We start from the raw sequence: 24,981 nt of genomic DNA, 5'->3' as shown, positions 1-24,981 counted from the left end.
AGTTATAATTTCAACTATTCTAACTTTTTAATTTACAAAATAAGATTTTACCTTTCAAAAAATAAGAGTATACAAATTTTATTATTACAGAAAATTATATTTTGTATATTACAATATAAAATTTAATAAAATAGATAAACTAAAATACTTTAATATCTCGATCCAAACATAACTCATTCATTTAACTTGTAATATAAAATTCGAACTTAACTACTTAAGTCTTCAGCTATTTATTATGTTATCTGACCAGTCGAATCGCTCTATATGATATAGATGTAGTAAACATAACCATTAAATTAAACAAATATATAAAAAATATATAAACTTTTTCATAAATATAATAACTTAAAATATATATAAACTTTATTTGCCGTAGCTACAAAATAAATTTAATGGTTCGTTGGTAAAGCTTATTTATGGTCCATAGGCTGGACCAAGTAGCCCTTATTTTATTGATTTCACATGAACTCCCATTAAACCTCCCCTTCTCCCCCACTTTTAAGATCCCACCAAACCTTCTCTCTCACCTCCATTGGAGGAAAAACATCACCCAGTTCTTAGAAAGTGACCAACTTCATCTCCATATCAACTATGCTTTCCAATCCACAAAACTCATCGTCTTTCTTCAACACCACCGCTCCCGGCGCCGGAGTTGGCTGCAACAAACAGATGTCAAACAACCGTGTTCCTGACTCCATTGCCCGATACCACATCCATCCAGCAGCTCAAAACCAGTGCTGCTCCGCCGTCATCCAACAGATCAACGCTCCAGTCTCCACCGTCTGGTCAGTCGTCCGCCGCTTCGACAACCCACAAGCGTATAAACACTTTGTAAAGAGCTGCCATGTTGTGGACGGAAACGGAGACGTCGGAACTTTACGGCAAGTTGATGTTATCTCCGGTCTCCCCGCCGCTAACTCCACCGAACGCCTTGAGATCCTTGACGACGAGCGTCATGTTCTTAGCTTCAGCGTTGTTGGTGGTGATCATCGACTGGCGAACTACCGCTCCGTCACCACCCTCCACCCTACACCTACCGGAAATGGTACCGTGGTTGTTGAGTCTTACGTCGTGGATATACCTCCAGGGAACACAAAGGAAGAAACTTTTGGTTTTGTTGACACCATCGTAAAATGTAACCTTCAGTCGTTAGCTAAGATCGCAGAGAACAAATTCAGGTCAAAGTGATCGGAAAATCAAGATTGACAACCCACCCATGTGAGAGTATCAAGTACAGAAGAAAGCATCTCATCAAAACCCATAATGAAGAACAAAATCGATGGTGTAAATTTTCATCTTCAAAATTTTATGTGAATCTGTATGGTTTGATGTAATTTTTTTATTTTTGAAGATGATGGAAAGACATTAAAGATGATCTGTTTGTTTGATTGTTTTAGGAATGACGACACCATCGATTTCTTGTTCTAGCTAGTTGCTGCATTATTTTTCTTTTTTCTTTTTTCCTGTATTAAATAAAAGAGATTATCATGAATTTTATCTTTCTGTTTCTATTTTTCTAAAAATAGTTAATTTATGAATAAAATAAATAAAATAAGGTCAAAATTTTAAAGTTTCCACGTGAAACGGCCGACTTTGAATCTTTGATAGCTGTTTGCTGAATTCGAAGTATGATACAACCGTATGGTATGGTCATTGCGATTAGTAGCCATTTAAATAAAATATATATATACAAATTGCGTTAGAAATTTTATTTTATGTATACATATATATAGGTTCATTTGCTTCTTAATCTACGAAAGAATGTAGTTAACGAAATGTGTGATTACTTTTTACATTTATAAGATCAAAATAAATAAAATTTTATAAGTGGCTTAAATATTTTTAAATAATTAATGTCAGTTAACTAAATGAGTAAAACATGGTTATATTCTCAAATAAATTGCTGAAAATATAGATGTGGTTAAATTTCAAAATAACACACAATATTTTATAATTACATAAAAAACCACGATATTAAGTTGTGTTTTTTATCATCATAACATAATTTCGTACACATGTAAAAACCCATATAATATATTAAAAAAAACAATCTATTGTAGAAATCTTATTGAAAAAATTCTTAGAAACATAATTAACGTTTTGAAAAAAAAAATATTTGGCTTTAATATGAAAAAATTAGTATATACAATTTTTTATTTAAATTGGTATATAACATATTATGGATACTTATACATATAATATAGAATATAAATAATATTTAATTCGTACAATGCTATAAATAAACAATTCGTTTTATATACTCTATATTTAGATAATAAAATAATATTATTATATTTTGTCAAAAAATCAATTTATTTATAAACGTTAAAAATTATAAAAAGGAAAAAGTGATCATTATATATAAAAAGAACTTGATCCTTATCAAGTATCGTGTACTTTCTTCAATCTTAGTACAAGTCTAATTTTAGGGATTATAATCATATAATACATATACAAATTTTATATTACTAAGAAGCTTACGGGATGAATGGGTGTGTTTATTTATCTAGTTTTAAAACAGAGTTTAAAAAGAATGTATGAATTAGTTTATCGGGTATCACAATAAAATAAATTTATAAATTATTTACCTATTTTATATGTAATGATAATAGAACTTATCAAAAATTCTTTAAATAAGTTAATATTTAAGTAAGAAGTGACTTATAAAAAAACATTTTTTACAAATAAATAAATAGTTATGAAATATTTTTACACTAAAAATTCTTTATTATTGATATAAAACCAAAGTAAATTAATAAGTATTTTAAATAAGCAATTCCAAACACCTCTTATAGCTAAACTTTTCTAAGAATCGTTATCTTGAAAGTTTTATGTATTTTTATTATTATCATTATTATTATTATTTTTACACTCATATCAAATTATAAGGAAATCAGTTATAGTAAAATAAAAAAATGTTATCAAAGTTTTTTTTTTTTTTTTTTTTTTTTTTTCAGTTTGGATAGGCAAAATTAAAGATAGTTGTTTTTTTGTAAAATAAATGAAACTCAGAAACAAAGACAAAATTCATATCATATTGTTGGGTCCGTTACCTCATTCGTACCAATATCAAACTGAAATAAGCAACATGTGTTTTTTTAATTATGAATACATCATAATCAAGTTACAATTTAAAATCTCATTCTATAAAAATTTTGTAACCTTTCGAAAACACAAGAGGATACCAAAAGTGTTTTCCGCGTTCACATTTCTTCTCAAATGCAAACTGGAAAACAAAATATTACTATCTAATCTTATTACATATTCATTACTTACTTAACTTATTAAATAACATATTTTTATTGTAAAAACAAGTTTTTAATGATGATAAAAGTGAAATCTATGAAGGATGGGAGAAATAACTAGAAAGGGCAAATTGTATTTTAAAGAAAAAATAATAAATATAAATAATACAAAGTGATGGGGAATCAACAACCACTCTTTGCAACTTGATGACACCAAAACACCAACTTGCCTCTCTTTAACATTACAATGCTTCTTTTCTTTAATCCCAACTTGCAAATTTCCCACCCCCAACTTGTATGTGTGGGGACACCCACAAGAACCATTCTAATTGTGTGTCTTGCATGTTTTTCTAACTTTTAGTGGTCAAAACTTTGTTAATTATGCTAAGAGATAGACATAAAAATGTCTTTCACTCGAATATCGTTTTGTGCAGGTCTTTCTAGAAAGAAAGATTACTATGAAAAAAGATAATTGTTAGTCTATTTAACATTATATTATAGTTTAACTAATTTGAGCAAAATTTTCGGTCTTTTTTCTTTGGTCATTCTTAGATGTTTGACAAAATGAAGTCGATAACCAAGTCATGTAAGTATTCTTGCACGATTCATGATATCTTTGCTAGCAAAAAGTGCAAAAATTGTTTTGGTAAGAATATTACAATCTAAAAATATTAGTACTTAATATTTGTTATAGAAGTGATTTGTACATAACATTTTTTTTTCATATATAATAATTTATGTATTATAAAATTGTATAATACAATATTTTAAAACACATACTTTGGTTAATGAGAAAAAATTGTGATGTACTATTCAAACTTCCTTGTTACAGCGGTAAAGATGTTAGAAACGAAATGTGGTTTGTTATATTCAAGTTTATATATCACCATTGATTGTTTTGGTGATTTTTTTATCTAATCTACATTTACTTATTTGCTCAATGAATACCTATTATATATAGTTATAGGCAGTGGGACTTGAATATTGACGCAAATTATTTCAATATTTTTTTTATTAAGTTCGTCTAGGTACTTTGAATAGTACTCAAAGATATTTATTAAATTTAATGTCAAGTTAAGTATTGTATCTTTCTAGATTAAAAAGTAGGACATATGATATCAGAATCTTCGAATCAATAAACAAATATTCCTCAAACTTTTTAATCTTTGTACTGTGCTAAATTGGCTTAATGTCTTTTTGAGGATTAACAACTTTAAAAACATTCGCAAGAGGATAATAAAGAAAATGGACATAGAGCCAAAGCTTCCTATGGTTGAAACGATGTCATCTTTCTAACATTAATTAACAGGTGATCACAAAATGACCACAGTGATCTTTTTTTTTTTTTTTTTTTTTTTTTTTCAAATTCTCAAATGACCATAAGTTCGAAACTCTTGGCAGTTTCGAATTATTGAGTATCTTGCATACTTCTTTTTCATACAAAAAGGTTGTTTGAAACTCTCAAATTAAAGTTTCGCACTTAGTCTTTGAATTTTCAAACTTCTTTAGTTTAACAAAATTTTATGTCGGCTTTAAAAAACGTACCACCTACTTGGAATTTTTCCTATTTTCGAACTTGTGATGTTAGTAAGTTGAAGTATTTGTAAGCATGTTGTCTGAATTCTACTATCTACATTGATCTTGAAATATGTTTTCTCCAGATCTTTTAACACATTTTTTGAAAATGAAAAAACAAAAACAAAAACAAAAAATAAAATGAATTCAAAACTAGAAAAAATGGCATCATGCGTACATAACATCATAATATGAATGAAAATGTTTTATATTTATTGGGGGATATCAACTATTATAGTTTGGTTTATTTGGTGATTGGTCCAAAATTAGATCTTCGTTGTCAAGAAAATTGAGCTCTTTTGGCAACGGGAGGCTGCCATTGGGGGTGGAACTTCTTGGGGGAGCTGTTAGCCGAGATACTAGTTTCATTAGCCGTTTAGCCATAAAGATAGCCGAAAACTTTGTGAATTTGATGCACATTCTTCCACAACTGTCTAACCCTCAGAGTGAGCTCCTTTTGTTTCGGTCTTGTAGGGGTATTGTGAAACTTTTCTTTGGGCCGAGGACGTGCCAACCCATTCACATGGAGGAGACGATGTTATTCTTCGACAAATGACCGCGCAGGGCGATTGAGTACATAGTGGTTTGTGGTGTCCATAGTGGTTTGCGATTGAGTACATAGTGGTTTGTGGTGTCCCTTCCTTTGGCGACATACAGTGGTGAATTGCTGCCCTACCCATTAGGTTTGGTGGTTTGCCTTTGTACTTGGCAACAAACGTTACCTCATATGCTTTTGTTGCCTCAAGGGCCTAATCTTGGGTGTTACAAGGCCATATCTTATGGGATAGCGACATATGTGGTACGGATTCTGATTCTGCTAGTGTCTTGGCATCTCTTTGTAACAAGCTTTCGGGCATTGACTTTAGTAGTTTCACTAATAAGGACACCACCCCCTAAATCCCAGCATACATTGGCGAGTGCCATTTTTAGTAAAATTGTCCAAGATGTGGAAGTGCATTTCGATATGACGCTTCGACAGAAAGCAGTTTTACAGTGTTTACGAGCACTACATGCTCAATATTTTCTTCTAAATATATTTGTAGATGGGCTTGACCAACATATGTCTCCTGTGGAGTATCGTACTATCCTAAAATATTGGCTCATGATCCCAATATTTCCAGTTGACGAGATATGTCTGGTGTACCACAAGACATGTTTAGACTCTTTCGGAGAGCATGCAGTTCATTGTAAAGAACTATTGGGGTTCAAATACCGACATGATATGATTGGAGATGTTTTGTTTAACATATTTAAGTGTTTTAGGGTTTCCGCCAAGAAATAGGCACCAGTGAATTTCATGACTGACCCGACAAAAGGAAGGTCAACCCTTTAGACCGAATGATGTATTGGTTTTTGGATGAGTTCGAGGGAAACAAGCTTGTGTGGACCTTTTAAGGGTATTCCCTATCGTAGGCTTGAGGGATGGGGGTTGCAAGGCAGGACAAGATGCTTTTAAAGCTGCTACATGCAAAGTCACAAAACATGAGAAATCGAGCATGGAAAATCAACACGTGTTTATACCATTTACGTTTCATACGTGTAACACCCAGTTTCGAATTGCTTCATTATTCAGGGTTGTGGCCCGATCATCAGTTATCATAAGGCTTAGGGCCTTGGGGAAGAAAAGATTTGGCCCTTTTTGGATGAGGGTGTTAATGTTTAAGTGATCCAAGTGTTCGATGGTGTTTCGGAGCCCAAGGGCATAATCGTAATTTGTTAGTTTGGGCCTTTATGAATTTTGGGTTTTGGTTCAGGAAGTTTTAAGGCTAAGTTGAGTTGTTAGAAATGTAGGGCTTCTCGTCGCCTTTCTGTGGATATAAAGTTCGTCGGAAACGGACTTAGATCGAAGGAGTTAGGTCCAAATGAAGTTTTAGGGTTTTAAAGGGTTCAACGAGTACGCGGGGCGTACTGGTTAAGTGGGTCGCGGGTGGTCCTTGAGTACGCCAAGCGTACTAATGGGTACGCAGGGTGTACTCCCTTCAGCATCAAACCCTCATTTTTAGGGTTTTACCCCTATTTAAGCAACTTTTCTTGTTGAGCCTTGACCCTTATCAGCCTCCAAGCCTCCTAAACCCTAATATTCGACCCTTGGCCACCATCTTGGAGTTCTTAAGCCTTTGTGAGGAATCTTGGAGTGTTTTGTACATCTTGAAGAGATTGGAGCTTGTTGAGGAATCATCCTTCGGAGTGAGGCTTATGGATCCAGAAGTTTCTCATCTTTTGCAACTTATTGAAGGTAAAAAGCTCTCATTGAAACATCCCAAAAATAGGGTCCAAAAATTTCTTTTTAAATTCATTAATAAAACCATTGGTCAACCATCATCATATAGAAAAATCCATAAATCGTGTATCTCAAAAACATCATATCGAATACTATATCAAAATCATGTAAAAATATCAGAGTTAATCTCCCAGGCTAGAAAGTTGTGGTGTGTGTCATGCGATCATCCCGAGCCCTTCCCTTTGCTAGCTGAAGTACCTGAAACCAAACTGAAAACTGTAAGCACGAAGCTTAGTAAGTCCCCCAAGCTACCACATACCATACACATAATCATATACTGGGCCTAGCCCACTACATCGGGCCCCGCCCGACATCGGACGAATCCGGCGTCGGGCACTGCCCGGCATCGGGCCGAGGTCCGGCATAACTTGGGCCTAGCCCCTGCATCGGGCCCCGCCCGGCATCAGACCGAAGTCTGGTATGCATATCATATCAACAAGCATAAAATAAACATAAACATAAACATAAGCGTAACATGAAATCTAACATTCCTCGGGCTTGCCCTGGCATCGGACCAAATTCCGGAACACATAATCAGACACATGCAAGAATCACGAAGACATCAAGCATACTAACTTCCTCGGGCTTGCCCCGACATCAGACCAAAGTCTGGAACATAAAATCTACATCGGGCTAACCCCGACACATACAATCACACCTAAACGGGCCATCCTTGGTGCCTTAGACTCGTTCCTATTGGAGAAGACCCAGCCCAAGCATATTCTTGGCCCACATTATCTGATTTATGATGGCCCACTAAGGCCCAAAGGCCCAAAGTCCAAAGTATGTGCCAAACCGAGGCCCAAAACACGCCAAGCCCATATCTGTTGAGTACGCGGGGCGTACTCCTCTGTACGCTAAGCGTACTGGCTAAATGGCATGTACGCTACACGTACATGCATGTACGCCCAACGTACTTCCCTGTTAAGTCACTTTTCCCATTAAGTGCTTAATACTCTAATCCAAAGGCTATAATCACAGATCCAAGTCCTCTTCAATGTCTTGATCCATAAAGTCAATCACTTGGTGGCTTGCAACCCACCAAATGAGCCCAAACATTGAATAATAGCAACTAACTCCATAGAAATGGCTAGATCTCATGCATGGTTACATAAAGGCCTTAAAAGTTGAAACTTTACTGCTAAAGGAATGCTTTGAGCTCCAAGGGTGGCAACCCTAAGCTCAAAAACGAAGTTGCATGATAAAGATCCATCCTTTGGACCTAAAAAGGTCCAAAGCTCCATAATCCTAGATCTAAGCTTCTAAGAGGAAAGTTGGAAGCTTTATACCTCCTTTGAGTGCCAAAAGATGAAATAGTCTCAGATCCTTGAGCTCAAGATACTCAAGTTCTTCTTCTTCAACTCCTCTTCTCTTCTTCCAAGCTTTTCTTCACCAAAAATGAGCTCAAAAGGTCAAACACAGACAACAATGGAGTATGAGGGCGTATTAGGGTTTTCTGAGGGTGAGGGACTGGTAACGAGGCCAGGGGGTGGCTATAATGGGGTATTTATATGTCTTAAACCCTAAAAATTAGGGTTTTGGCATCTGCTCATGTACGCTGCGCGTACTCCTGGTACACTGCGCGTACGTGCGTGCGTCCCCCGCAACCAATGCGCCTCTACGCCCTGCGTACACCAAGGCTACGCCCAGCGTACGACTTATGGGCGACCCAAAATTCTCGGCCCACTTGCTTAAGTCCAGTCCAACAATCCTTTTTATCCAAATTTAGCCCAACAATAATTTAAGAAATATTTAATAATTAATACCTCAAATGACGGTCGTTACAATTCACCCCCACTTGAATTAGACTTCGTCCTCGAAGTCTACTGCATCCGGAAATAACTCTGGGTAGTGCTCCCTCATCTCCTCCTTGGGCTCACAGGTCCACTCTGAGCCCTTGCGGTGCTGTCACTGCACCTTCACCAGCTCCACTCTTTTTTCCCTCAACTCTTTCGTCTTCCTGTCGAGGATAGCCACTGGTCTCTCGATGTAGTTCAGACTATCATCCACCTGAATATCATCTAAAGGTACAACTGCTGACTCATCCACTAAGCACTTTCGCAGCTGAGAAACGTGGAAAGTGTTGTGGATCTGGCTGAGCTCTGCCGGAAGATCCAGTCGATATGCCACCTTGCCCACCCGAGCTATAACCCTGAAATGACCGATATACCTAGGGCCCATGTAACCCGCTGTTCTGAAAATATTTGTTTATGGATTTCATAGGACAAAGCTAGGGGTGTTTTGGTCTTTTATGGGTCTTGAAGTTTTATTCGAAAGGTTTTTGGGCTGGGGTGTGTTGCTAGAAGCGTAGGGCTTCTCGCCACCTTTTCGTGGAGATAAAGTTCGTTGGAAACGGACCTCGGATAAGGAAGATATGACACTTGGAAGTTATTGGCATTAATGGTCCCTAATGGGAAAAAGTTGACAAGGAAGGACCATACATGCAAAGTAGAAGGCGCGTGGGTACGCCCAGCGTATAAAGGGAAATGGTCGCGGGTGCCTTAGGCGTACGCCCAACGTACAGGATGTACACCCAACATACGACCAGTGTCCAGAAACCCTAATTTTAGGGCCAAACACTATGTAAAGAACATAATGACTCAAACCCTAGCCTCCTTATCTGTCCCCCAACCTCAGAGAAACCCTAGAACGCCTCATTTCTTCATCTTTGGGTGATTTTGACTTCAAGAAGCTCATTTTGGGTGGTGTAAGCTTGGAAGAGGAAAAGAAGAAGTTGGCAAGGAAGAACTTGGGAAGTTGGAGCTCATAGATCTGGAATAGCATCATCATTTGGAACTCTTTGGAGGTATAAAGTTCATAACTTTATCTAAGAATACTTAGATCTAGTGTAGTTTGGTCTTGGAGTCATTTTGGTCCCAAGAATGGACCTTTATGATGAAATCTCGTCTTTGAGCTTAGGGTTGCCACACTCAGAGCTAAAAGGGTCCCATAAGCAGTAAAGTCTCCATCTTGAATGTCTTAATGGGTTCATGCATGAGATCTAGCCCTCTTCATGGAAGTAATGCATCAGTTTTGGAGTTTGGGCTTGTTTGGGCCAAGTAAAGTCACCAAGTCAGTGACTTTATGGATTAAGACGTGGAAAAGGATCAGGATATGTGATTATAGCTTATGAAGTGGAGTATTAAGCCCTTAATGGGAAAAGGACTTAGTAGGGGATTTACGCTGAGTGTACGTGCAGGTACGCCCAGCGTACGCACCTTCTAGCCTGTATGCTTAGTGTACGTAGATGTACGCCCCGCGTAATCTGCTAGTATGGACTTTGTGTTATTGGGCAACGATTTGGGCCATGCTTGGGTATTTGGGCTTTGATAGGCCATCAGAAGTCAGTTATTATGGGCCAAGAATATGTTTGAGCTTAGAGTAAGGCCCATTAAGGCGATTGGGCCCAATGTAGCAAATTGGGCCATTAGTGGGCCACTAGTGGGCTTGGGAAGCTTACCTACTATTGCGCCTTTTTATATTGCAGTTTTGGGCCTTGGAAATGGACCAAGTTGGACTAGGGGTAGAATGGTCATTTTAGCCTAAGGAGGATTATTGAATTGGACTAAGTGGTATTTTGGTATTTGTAGCTCAGGGAGTCGAGGCATCAGCAGTTCGGGGATCTGCCAACTAGCAGCGTGGGGTTATTCGCAGGATTCTACAGTCAGCTTTGCGAGGTGAGTTTTCTCCAGTAGGAACGGGTCTAAGGTACCAATGTCGGCCCGTTTATGTATGTTAGTGTATACCGGATTTAGATCCAATGTCGGGGTTAGCCGATGCAGTTTATATGTTCTGGATTTCAGTTCGATAGCGGGCAAGGCCCGAGGAAGGGTTATATATATACATATATATATATATATATATATATATATATATATATATATATATATATATATATATATATATATATATATATATATATATATATATATATATATATATATATATATATATTTCTGGGCTACGGTTCGATGTCGGGTGGAACCCGAGGCAGTGGTGTAGGTGTAGTTATACTTGTTGTCTTTGTGATACTTGTATGTGTCTGGTAGGGGGATGAGTATGGGCGGGGGCCCGTATCTCATCATTAGCTGAGTGTGGACAGGGTTCCATATCTCATTAGTAGCAGAATAGGGGCGGGGCCCAAGATATGCGGGACCTTGAGAATAGCATTTATAGTATAGTGATGGTGTTAGCATGTTTATCTGTTATTGTTGTATGTGTGTACGGGCAGGGCCCGAAGACAGGCGGGGCCTGGTAGAAACAAATTTGTATACCTAGCGAGGTTCTATGCCAGGCGGGGCCTGATGCCGGATTCGTCCGATGTCGGGCGGGGCCCGATGTAGCGGGCTAGGCCCAATGTTTGCAGTATGTGTTTAAGTGTTTAGTATGTGGTAGTATGGGGAACTCACTAAGCTTTGTGCTTATAGTTTTTAGTTTTGGTTTCAGGTACTTTCGGTAGCGGAGGGAGGAGCTCGGGATGACTGCATGGCACATATCAAGACGTTTTAGCCTGGGATGTTTACTCTGATAAAATGAACATGTTTTGAAATGATACTCTGACTGATATAATTATTTTTGTTATGGATGAAATGGTTGATAATTATGGTTTTTATTAATGATTTAAAATGAAATTTTCGGATTGTGTTTTTGGGACGTTACAAATTGGTATCAGAGCCTTGGTTTGAGGGATTCGGGCACACTCTCGGGTGTGTCTGAACTCAAACTAAGGACTTGGTATGAAAATTTTGAAAGAAAATCATTTTTATAAAAGAACTTTGAGAAGAGAAAAGAGCTTTGAAAAAGAAGAAAAAGGGTGTGGTGCATGCAATCAGCCGAGCTCAAGTAAGTTCTCCCAAATTACCCATACATGTTTGTTTAGATATGATATGCTTATGAGAACTGCATGCTAGATTAGGACTAAGGATCTAGGAATGATGCCTTCTGTGCCTATTATATGTGTATGAGCTTAGAATCGCATGCTAGTACAGATTTCCTGATATGTGGACAGAATTGCTTGATTATGTTTCTGGTTAGATTTTCCGTTGGTCTGAATGTTGCTTGCTCTATGCTTGGTGAGACTTTGAGTAATAGGAGTTAACTACTAGGTGAATACGTTAAGTCACATGTGACCAGGGTTGAATAATCTCAGAGTATTGGATTTGACCCTATTGCGCAGCTCTTGTTTGAGTCCAACCGTTGTAGGGATGAGTCCTTTACTCGAAGAATTATCCGAGCCTCGTTACATGTCATGGTATTCATATAGTGGTTAATTGGCATTATGAAGAGTCCTTCAGCAGCTGAGGACTGGGTTGGGTTATAGATTTCCCTAGGGTAAGCCTAGGATGAGGTTAGTGCTGGGAGCAATAGTAGTAGTGCAAGGGACTTGGTGGAGTCAAGGCAATCTTTGAGGAAAGTACAGATTGATGTGGAAGGTAGTAGGGGCCCATACTACTGAAAGCAGAGGATCTGTACTCGATTCAAAGAGGGATGAGATAAAACCAGGGAAATTATAGGGCGTGTGTGATCCCTCAGTAGTGATGAGTATTCTGATGATGGTTATGATATGTTACAGAATGGTGACGCTACGGGGTAGACTAGTTGGCGATTCAGGCGCCGGTGAGGGATCGGGCTCGGGCTCAAGAGACGAGCCGCTCGGGGAGCAGATGAGAGAGTTTATTTCAGCAGAGGTTATGCGCAGTATTCTGGACCAGACTCCAGTGATCTTTGGCTCGGTCAAGGAGGGTATTTTAAAGCTTCTGGATGAGAAGCTGGGAGCTTTTCGTACTGAGATGATGGCCATGATGTGTCACACCCCCAAACCGGAACGGCGGAATCGTTCAGGGGTGGAGGACGTCATGTTTAGTATCACGAGATATGTATATGGTAAGCAAGTAATGAACAACCATTTCATTTCGAAAGAAAGTGTTTACAATGCGTGTGTTCACAAAACATAGAATTCATAAACAAATAACAAAACAAGACTTGGAGCTATAATGCTTCATCTTCTGAATCCCCAGCACGAGCACCTGTCTAATAGTCTCCTGAGAATACAAGTTATTTGAAAGAGTTGATCAACAATTAAGCTGGTGAGTTCATAAGAGTTTAGTGATGTAAGTAAGTTGTAAGGTGTTGTTGAAAATGTAGCTGTAAAATGTTGTAAGTTGTAATTTCTGTTTTGAAAAGTTCGCCCGTTCCTCTAGAAAATCATATATTTCCTACTTTGATGGAAGTTTAAGTAAAATGACACTACAACCCTTTCTATGGGTACTAAGCGGATACAAGTTATATAAGACTCAGAGTAAACAAACAATCGATTGTGTGCATCTGCCCTAAGCTCACAGCCAAACAAGGAACAGAAATTAAGGCGGATAGCACACATTCCATTGGTTGTTAGATCATCGTCATATATAACCCTGGTGTATTCACTTGTTACCCATGGAGTTAATTGTAATGTTTCCTTTATATCTAATGAACAAGTTCTTTAAGAAAACCCTTATTTCTTATAATAACGTGGTGACCACAGTGACTACTTTTATAATAGCTTAGTTTATACTACTATATATAATCTAATATCGGATAGAAAGTTAATTGAGCGAATCTGCCCTAATTCCACAACCAAACGAGGAACAGGAAGTAAGGCGGAAAGCACACATCCAACTACCTATTGGGTATTAGTTTTATACATAAACATGGTGTATAAACTAAGGTATTATAGAGTTACTCACCTAAGGTCTTTTAATTTGTACTGGTTTAATAAAATGGATTAAACCCTTTACCGGGAAGTTTCTAGTTTTGTATACCAAAAGTACTGATTTTGGAAAGTATGTTTTTTACTAGAAAAACTGTGCTTTGGCTCTGTGTCCTATAACCTGACCCATACCTGGTACCCTTATGATGACTTAATGTATACTAAGCATACATATATATAGAATCGGGTAGAAAATAGATTGGGTGAATTCGTTCCAAGCCCACAACCAAACAAGGAACAGGAAATGAAGCGGAGAGCACACATCCTATTACCTGCCGGACTCTATTGGTATATATATATTCTATGATGTATACATTAAGGAATCATAAGACTAGCATTATGGTCCTTTCTTTTAAGCGTAGCCTTCTACCAAGGCATCTTCTGCTATGTGCTAGACTCGACTATTCAGTTTGTCGATTGTAAAAATGTATATTTTCCCTAGTTTATAACTATCTTGACTCGAAAATAGTTTGAGTTTGACTTTCAAGTGGTACTATCACTTTATGAAAGTAATGGGAAATGTAAGTACACAGTTGTCGTTTATAATGACATGCGGATGTACTAATAACCTAAAAACATATTTGTTTTATTACGGTTATAATGTGAAGGCTAGAACCCCTACTAAACGCTCTCCCTGTCAAGAGATTAAGGGAACCAAACGCGACCTCTGCAAATTCTTGCAAGCCGTGTAATTCACATTAAAGTATATGATCGTGTATACCCAATATAACTATCACCTTTTGTTTAAAACAATGAGTTAGTGATTCATTGGTATAATTAGATCATGTATGTGTTCTCATGCTATAGCAACCTAACTTGTTTGTTTTGTACTGTATATTGTACGTTCTGTTTGTTTCTAGTAATTGTGTGTTCTCTATGTATGGTATTGTTTGATTCTCTTCACTATATGTTTTGTATGGTATTGTTTGTTTCTCTTCACTATGTGTTTGACTCATGTATGAACTGACTCTTTGTGTGCTTCATTGTACTAGAAGTAATGAATAGCATTCTCCTAAACTATACCTATTATAGTTTACTAATGTTCTACTTGAACTGTTACTGAAAAGACTCGTTTATCTACTAAGTTATGTTTGTACTTTAAAAACGGAGTTTTGTATAACTATAAAGTAACATGACTTTAAAAGAGTTTTTGAAATGTTTTGACAACTTATAAATGACATAAGTAACATTTTGAAAGATGTTTATAACAAACATTTACACAATTATCATTGTGTTCAACTTGTATTCCCCCCTTAAAACAGTTAAATAGTTAAAAGATTCATTACGGGGTATGAACTCACCTGATGTGGGTGATTCAAACGGGTATGCGTGTAAGGATGAGAAGTTCCACGAATGAAGTCCCGAGACACAATAAGTCCTAAATGACATATAAGGACACATATTGACATGAATATAGTGTTTATAAACAACTATATGAAAGGAAACACCTTCCGGGACTAGGAAACACCTTGATCAAGTGTTGGAATCACATGTGATTCATCAAAGGAAAGTGAAATGGCACTAACATGTGTTTACGGTTTAGGAACCAACTCCCTTGGAGTTTACGGTCGTAAACTCATGGTACTTCTACCATTTTGTGTTTTGAAGTCTTAAAGGTCATAAGGAAGCATCCTAACTTCAAGTCTAAGCCTTAGGAAGTTATTGTGGCAACATTTCACCCCTTTGTAGAGTTTACGGCCCATGGACCATTTCTCCATGAGTTTACGGCCGTAAACTCTAATGGTCCTTGACGTTTTCGATGTTTAAGGTCCTATACACTTCAAGGAAGGGTTCTGGGTCACTTTCCTTGCATCCTATAGGGTTTATGGCCCTAATGGCCACCAAAAAGGGGTTTACGGTCTTGGGAGTTTACGGCCGTAAACTCCCTTTGATCTTGTGTTCTTGGTGTTTTCAAGCCTCTAAGCATGGATACTAACTAGATATGAAGTATAGGGGAGTGTACTTACGATCTAAGAAAACATGATTTTTATGGATGAATCATGAGGATGAAGCTAGTTAAGAAGGATTATCAACAAACTAGAGAAAGAACACTTAAGATTTTTAAAGATCAAGCATGAAGATCGAGATGATACTTGAGAGAAAACTCATGTGTTCTTGAAGGGAAAGTGAAAGAATGAAGAAAAGTGAAGGAAATGAACTTATATGGAGGAGTTTACGGCCTACATGAGTTTACGGCCGTAAACTCCATGTTTACGGTCGTAAACTCCATTTGATGGAGTTTAGGGCTTGATTCTTGTACTGTGGCCTTTAGCAGATAAATTCCAACACTTATTCCTTAAGTGTACTAGGCTAAAACTCCTTAGAAAGACCTTTAACAGGGCTAGAACTCAGTACTAATGAGTTTGACACTCATTTGAGTTGATTGACTGGGCTTTCAATTTAAAACGTTTTCCGGGTTGTCACATCATCCCCCCGTTAGATGGAATTTCGTCCCGAAATTAGCTTTCTTAGCATTACTACTGGGGTTGCGCTCTCCTGATTGGCAGAATACCCACTCGTAGACTTGGCAACTTTGCCCTTCTGTTCATGATAGGATTTGTACTTTGTCCATCTATCATTACCTCGTGTATACAAGTTGTATATAATTAGGGTTAGTAAGACGGTCGGATGTGCGACTCTGCCCCAGGTCCACAAGCAAACAAGGAACAGGAGATAGGGCGGAAACACACATAGTAAATCTACGTAATCATAATCATATACTACCCTCGCGTATACACAGAATAGTAATAGGTGGGCTGTATTCGTCCTTAGCCTCTGTGCTCGAACTTGGTCCGCTGGACGAGTGGTATTTCGTGAGGGTCTGTGGACATCTGACGATAAGGCTTCGGAGGGCAAAGTACTCTTCGCACGAGTACTTCGGGGGTTTAGAATATGAAAGCTAAAATTTAGGTTTAGGTCGGACCTTCGATACGAATGACGAAAGTTTCGAGGACTTGCCGATCGAGGCGATAGAAACATATGAACTCAGTATGGTGAGGACCACACCAACTCATGACGAATGGAAACAACGGACTCCTTACTGAACAAAGTTTTGGTCAAATGAAAGAAACGTCTGATATACGACGATGTATTCCTTGTATGTTCGATATTGTACTCCTAGTATGTTCGACAATTCACTCTTGTAAATGTTCCCGTGTTTCCTGTTTTCTTCTTGAAGTTAACACTCTTACGTATCGTACCGCTATGTGCGCATACATACAAACGAAAGTGCTCTAATAACTGGTGGGGATACTTTATATCATAATCATCTTTGGTACCGCTACAATCGCCTGCCATATACAAGTTATGAATATTTAAGATGAACCAGGAAGTCGATTGAGTAACTCTGCCTCAAATCCTCAACCAATCAAGGAATGGGAACCTAAACGGAGTCACTCACTCTAAGTCTGCAACATCTTAGTTGCGCACAACTCTGATGTATATGGTAAGCCATAATAGATTCTCTAAGGGATCTTTTAGTTCTCTTGAATACTGTGACCTATTTCAACATGTGAGTTGTTATAGTTACTTTTAAGTGTTGTCCCCAAATTTTAAATCTTATTTGAATATAAATTAATTTTAAAAGTAATTACTATTTCGAAAACGTACCGCTACTCGTCGACGACTCCGGGGTAGATTCTCCTGCGGTGATCATCAGAATGCGTCCATCCGCGCCTGAGTTCCTTTGTAGCGGGCAGTCCCTCTGAAAATGTCCAGCCTCACCACAGCCATAGCAGGCTTGGTTTTCTTCAGCTCCAAGGACTTGGGAGATCGGTTGAGCCGGTGCCTTAGGCATACGCCCAACGTACAAGAAGTACGCCCAGCGTACGACCAGTGTCCAGAAACCCTAACTTTAGGGTCAACCACTATATAACGAACATAATGGCTCAAACCCTAGCCTCTTTACCTGTCCCCCAACCTCAGAGAAACCCTAGAATGCCTCATTTCTTCATCTTTGGGTGATTTTGACTTCAAGAAGCTCATTTTGGGTGGTGTAAGCTTGGAAGAGGAAAAGAAGAAGTTGGCAAGGAAGAACTTGGGAAGTTGGAGCTCATAGATCTGGAATATCATCATCATTTGGAACTCTTTGGAGGTATAAAGTTCATAACTTTACCTAAGAATAATTAGATATAGTGTAGTTTGGTCTTGGAGTCATTTTGGTCCCAAGAATGGACCTTAATGATGAAATCTCGTCTTTGAGCTTAGGGTTGCCACCCTCAGAGCTAAAAGGGTCCCATAAGCAGTAAACTCTCCATCTTGAATGTCTTAATGGGTTCAAGCATGAGATCTAGCCCTCTTCATTGAAGTAATGCATCATTTTTGGAGTTTGGGCTTGTTTGGGCCAAGTAAAGTCACCAAGTCAGTGACTTTATGGATTAACACGTGGAAAAGGATTATGATCTGTGATTATAGCTTCTGAAGTGGAGTATTAAGCCCTTAATGGGAAAAGGACTTAGCAGGGGATTTACGCTGAGCGTATGTGCAGGTACGCCCAACGTACGCACCATTTAGCCTGTACGCTTAGAGTACATAGATGTACACCCCGCGTAATCTGCCAGTATGGACTTTATGTTATTGGGACAGGATTTGGGCCATGCTTGGGTATTTGGGCTTTGATGGTCCATCAGGAGTCAGTTATTATGGGCCAAGAATATGTTTGAGCTTAGAGTAAGACCCATTAAGGGGATTGGGCCCAATGTAGCAAATTGGGCAATTAGTAGGCCACTAGTGGGCTTGGGAAGCTTACCTAGTGTTGGGCCTTTTTATATTGCAGTTTTGGGCCTTGGAATGGACCAAGTTGGACTAGGGGTAGAATGGTCATTTTACCCTAAGGAGGATTATTGAATTGGACTAAGTGGTATTTTGGTATTGGTAGCTCGGGGAGTCGAGGGATCAGCAGTTCGGGGATCTGCCTGCTAGCAGCAAGGGGTTATTTGCAGGATTCTACAGTCAGCTTTGCGAGGTAAGTTTTCTCCAGTAGGAACGGGTCTAAGGCACCAATGTCGGCCCGTTTATGTATGTTAGCGTATACCGGATTTAGATCCGATGTCGGGGTTAGCCAATGCAGTTTATATGTTCTAGATTTCAGTTCGGTAGCGGGCGAGGCCCGAGGAAGGGTTATATATATATATATATATATATATATATATATATATATATATATATATATATATATATATATATATATATATATATATATATATATATATATATTCCGGGCTACGGTTCAATGCCGGGTGGAACCCAAGACAGTAGTGTAGGTGTAGTTATACTTGTTGTCTTTGTGATACTTGTATGTGCCTGTTAGGGGGATGAGTGTGGGCGGGGGCTCGTATCTCATCACTAGCTGAGTGTGGGCGGGGTTCCATAACTCATTAGTAGCAGAATAAGGGCGGGGCCCAAGATAGGCGGGGCCTTGAGACTAGCATTTATAGTATAGTGATGGTGTTAGCATGTTTATCTGTTATTGTTGTATGTGTGTAGCGGGCGGGGCCCGAAGACAAGCGGGGCCTGGTAGAAACAGATCTGTATACCGAGCGAGGCTCGATGCCAGGCAGGGCCTAATGCCGGATTCGTCCGATGTCGGGCGGGGCCCGATGTAGCGGGCTAGGCCTAATGTTTGCAGTATGTGTTTAAGTGTTCGGTATGTGGTAGTATGGGGAACTCACTAAGCTTCGTGCTTACAGTTTTCAGTTTTGGTTTCAGGTACTTCCGGTAGCGGAGGGAGGAGCTCGGGATGACTGCATGGCACACACCAAGAAGTTTTAGCCTGGGATGTTTACTCTGATAAAATGAACATGTTTTGAAATGATACTATGACTGATATAATTATTTTTTCTATGGATGAAATGGTTGATAATTATGGTTTTGATTAATGATTTAAAATGAAATTTTCGGACCGTATTTTTGGGACGTTGCAGCCCAGCTTGCCCCGCTTCCGGAACCGGATGACACCTTTCCAAGGTGACACCTTAAGGAGGACCATGTCGCCTACCTGAATCTCCAAGTCTGAACGCCGCTTGTCGGCGTAACTCTTTTGTCGAATCTGAGCAGTCTGGAGCCTGCTCCGGACCTGTTGGATCCTCTCTGTGGTCTTGAGTACTACTTCTGTACTCCCCATGACCCTCTGACTGACCTCACCCCAACAGATTGGGGTCCTACACTTCCTCCCGTAAAACATCTCGAAGGGAGGCCGATCTATACTAGCATGGTAACTGTTGTTATACGAAAATTCCGCGAACGGAAGATACGTATCCCAACTGCCACCGAAATCCAAAACACATACACGGAGCATGTCCTCGAGAGTCTGAATCGTCCTATCGCTATGTCCGTCGGTCTGGGGGTGGAAAGCGGTGCTGAAGTGGAGACGAGTACACATCTCGTCGTGAAACCGCTTCCAAAATCTGGAAGTAAAACGGACATCTCAATCTGACACCACCGAGACAGGCACTCCATGTCGCGCCACTACCTCTCGCACATAAATCTCGGCCAACTTCTCGGCAGATATGCTCTCCTAGATCGGGATAAAGTGAGCGCTCTTGGTCAACCGATCCACGATGACCCATATAGAATCAACCCCACGTGCGGTCCTGGGAAGCTTAGTGATGAAATCCCTAGTAATGTCCTCCCACTTCCACAAGGGGATCTCTAACGGTTGCGTCTTGCCGTGAGGTCTCTGGTGCTCTGCCTTGACCTTCCTGCAGATCAGGCATCTCTCTACATACCAAGCTACATCCCGCATCATGCAGGGCCACCAGTAACCGGGTCGAAGATCTTTGTACATCTTCGATGCCCTAGGATGGATGGAGAACCTCGACTTATGGGCCTCATCCATCAGAACCTATCGTACTCCGCCCCAGTACAAAACCCAAACCCTCCCACGCAGGGTCAACAACCCTCGGTTATCATAATCAAATGAGGCCACCCGGCCCACAATCCTCTCGCACTTCTGGCGCTCTTCCTTCAGGCCCTCCACCTGCGCCTCTCTAATATGCTCCAACAATGGTGTAATCACTGTCATCCTCAGACAAATGTCTCGACTCGGGGCCGCTACCGCCTTGCGGCTCAAGGCATCGGCCACCACATTGGCCTTTCCCCGGTGATAAAGGATCTCACAGTCATAATCCTTTACCACGTCTAACCACCTACGCTTCCTCATGTTCAGAATCGGCTAATCCATGAGGTACCTCAAACTCTTGTAGTCCGTGTAAATGGTACATCGGACCCCGTAGAGGAAATACCGCCAAATCTTGAGAGCGAAAACCACAGCCCCCAACTCTAAATCGTGCGTCGAATAGTTAGCCTCGTGAGGCTTCAACTGCCTCGACGCATAAGCTATCACATGGCCCCGCTGCATCAAAACTGCTCCTATGCCTGTGATCGAAGCATCACAGTAAACTACGAAATCATCAACACCCTCTCCCAAGGTCAGAATCGGTGCCTCGCATAACCGCTGTCTAAGGGTCTCTAAGGCTGCCTGCTACTCAGGCCCCCAGTGGAATACCACCGACTTCTTGGTCAGTCGGGTCAAAGGAACTGCAATCTTGGAGAAGTCCTGGATAAATCTATTGTAATAACCCGCTAGACCTAGAAAACTCCGAATCTTAGATGGAGACCTCGGAATCTCCCACTGCATCACGGCCTCTATCTTGGTCGGGTCGACCAGAATACCCTTTTGGTTGAGGAGATGCCGAAGGAACTCCAACTCGCCCTAAATACTTTTATGTAGTTCTTACTATGTTATAGTTTCTTGTACGTATGTATACTTGTATATTTCTTGTAAAAATACTTGTATATTTTAAAGTATACTTTTAGCTTCAGATCACTTCGGTCCCTTTAGTGTTTATAGTTGTATACCATGTAAGGTTCGATATACTTAGTTCACTATAAACAATAGCTTTGATACCAATCTGTCACACCCCCAAACCGGAACGGCGGAAACGTTCGGGGGTGGATGACGTCATATGTGGTATCACAATAATTGTATCATAGTAATCAGAGTAAACACAACCATTACATTGAATATATATAAAAAGGTATTTACATCTATTTGATTCATGTTTTTATACATCAAAAGCATAAACAAAAGTAAAAGATGTGACTCTATACGCTCCGTCTTCTCAAAAGTCTGTGTGAGGTACCTGTCTACTGATTTCCTGAGAATACAAGCAGTTTTGAAAGAGTATCAGCATAAAGCTGGTGAGTTCATAAGCATGTTTTTGTAATGAAAACCTTGTCATTGAATCTGTAAAATGTTTGTATGCTTCCCAAGAAAATCCAATATTTTCTAACATATATGTTTATTACTGTGTTCTGTAGTAGTGTATAATGTGTTAGTTTGTAAGTCTAGTTACCACCAACTGTATTGTATAACATTGTTTCGAATGAAAACCCTTTGTATGAGAACCCTGACTATCGCCAGTAATGTATATGATGTTCTGTTTGAAAAATCCTGATAACCACTAGTATGTATAGTAGTTTCATTACTTAAAATAAAACTATGAGTTCAAATCCCTGGAATCCTCCAGTTGTATTATGAACTAGTTTTATTAATAAAATAAAACTAAAGAATAATGAAATCTCGTAAACAATAAGGTTAGTTTATACTATCGTGAGTCGTATAACCATGCTTCATATGACCTAGTGACCTTTACGACGTTCTTCAAGTGTCGGATAAATGACATTTGTCACCCCAGCATACCTGCCTAACTATAGCTAGCAGTTCAGGTGTAGGATTGTCAGTCCCGAATAGATCTATTCACAAATCTCACGCTCTCCCTCCAGGAGACTCTGGTTATACTATGATAGGATTTAACCTGTACCCCGAAAGGTACAATTGAAGTGTTGTCTCACAATCCTGTATTAACTAGTTTACATGTAATTCTGTATTGATCTACTGTATTTTGACCCGTGTGTATACTGTATAAGGTAATAATTATACTTAAATAATTATTAAATGTTGTACTCTTGTAGTAATGTATATCATAAACTAAATCTGTCATACTTTATATGTTTGCTATGTAAAACTATGAATTCGAAAAACTGTGTATTGAAAACCCAAACTATACCTAGTATAGTTTGCATGTATGATGTGTACTTGGTTTACGTATTGATCTGAAAACTGTGCAATTTCGACTGTAGATTGAAAAAGTCCCTTATGCTCAGCACCTTACAAAAGGGATAAAATATCTAAATATTTTATAAACATGTGGAAATTGTAAGATTGTATCAATTGCATCAGTTTTAAATGTTTTGAAATCCTTTTGTATATATGCACAAAATCATTTGTGTTTGGCTTGTACTCTCCCCCTGAAAACATTTAAAATAATAAAAGCATAGGGGTATGAACTCACAATTAGTCGTGTGAATATTTGGACAGCGAAAACTGAGAGTGAAGACCCTCGAGTTGATGTACGCGACACTCAACGGGATCCGGAACTCGATTGAATCGGAAAAGCGGGTTTGCAGCCAAGATTCACGGTGTGAAGGAGTTTGCGGCCGTGAACTGCCCCTTGAAGGATTTACGGTCGTAAACGAGTGTACGGCCTTTGAAGATTTAAAGGTTTGAATGGTGTACGGCCGTAAACAGTTTGCAGTCTTTGAAGATTTGAAGATATGAAGAGTGGACGACTATAAACTCAAGAACAATGATGTTGGATTCAATGAAAAACGTGTTTTATCTGCTCCAAAACAACTTCCAAAGGTGCTTCTTGATGATTTTCGGAAGAAAAGAGGGTGTTTTGGTGTTTACGGTCGAGAGGTAGAGAGAGAGAATGAGAGAGTTTCCGGCCAAGAAAGTTCAAATGAAGGTGGGGGTCCCGTATATATAGGCTGGGGGTATGGTCGGTGGTGGGGGCCACCTGGCACTGGCCGTAAACAGGTGTACGGCCGTAAACGAGTTTATGGCCGTGAACATCAATCAGGCCGATAACTAAAGGAAAAACTCAGGTTTTTCGCGTGATTTTGTTCCCGACTCTTATATAGAATTTGATTATATAACTAAATGATTTTCCAAACCAAAGGAATTTGACGGAACTCAATAAAATCCAAATTTTATTAACAGAACTCGGCTAACGTTAACTGAAAAATGTTCGGGTTGTCACAATGTCGTAATCTAAAATGCAAATAATTTGAAGGTAAGTGAATGACGATTCACTAATTTCCACCATGAAAAACAAAAAGAGATTAAGTTTTTAAATTTATTGAAAACTCCTAGATCTTTTGAGATTCATTGAACTTTTCAATGGCATGTTTAAATCTCGATATGCCCTTCAAGTTTGTGACTGGGATACCGAGGATCACAAACAAGGTGTGAATAACCATGCAAATGTACTTGGTGCCCTCAATGCTATAATCACCTAATCAATGTGCCGGTTAGCCACACGCACTCCATTGATCTATGACAAACATCGAGTCACCCTTTGCCACCTTTGCTAGAACCAAATTAGTGTGCCGGTTAACCACACACGCTCCACTAACGTCTTGGCAAGGGTATAAAGTGTAATTTCATGGAATAGCATCATTTTCACATTTTTCCTAAAGTAACTATGATTGGGAATTTTATAAAAAAAACATTTAGTTACTTTATTTAGACATTATACTTATAATGAGGAATTAGTTGCCCTATCCTACCCGTTCGGCTAACGACCCTCCACCAATCAAGGAAACGGTGGGTGAGAGTGGACACCCATTAAACTGCCATTTTATAGGCAGCAACCTTATACCCCCCTTATATATTGGCTTCCTGAATGAGGCCTACTAATGGTAAGACTAGCTTAATCTTATACATATATATATTATTAATCTTATAATACTATAATATAGTATAAGGGTTGAATTTTAAACTTGTAAAATTCTAGGGTTTAGAATTCAAAATTAAACTTTTAATCAAAAATTTAAATTCCAAAACTTGAGGGCAAGTTTTGAAACTTTTCAAAACTTTCAAAATCTTTTAGATCACAGTTCAAATAATTTAATTAAAACAATATAATTAGTGATTATCTAAAATTGACCTAATCCAATTTCGTGGCAAGATAATTCAATCAAATAATTCAAATAATTAAGGTTTATCACATAAGGCAATAATTATCCAATTAATTGATAATTATCTTTTATTTTGATAAGGATAATCA

General features: G+C 38.8%; 1 pseudogene; it reads left to right on the top strand.

The window, feature by feature from the left end:
• Window positions 1-437: 437 nt before the first annotated feature.
• LOC145132421 (abscisic acid receptor PYL4 pseudogene) lies at window positions 438-1,499 on the top strand (annotated as a pseudogene).
• Window positions 1,500-24,981: the final 23,482 nt, after the last annotated feature.

This window comes from Lactuca virosa, chromosome 8, assembly GCF_052849685.1.
Source record: "Lactuca virosa cultivar CGN04683 chromosome 8, Lactuca_virosa_CGN04683_v6, whole genome shotgun sequence".
Classification (NCBI taxonomy): Eukaryota; Viridiplantae; Streptophyta; class Magnoliopsida; order Asterales; family Asteraceae; genus Lactuca; species Lactuca virosa.
Note: the sequence above shows the minus strand (reverse complement) of the source record. Positions and strands in the feature narration are given on the sequence as shown.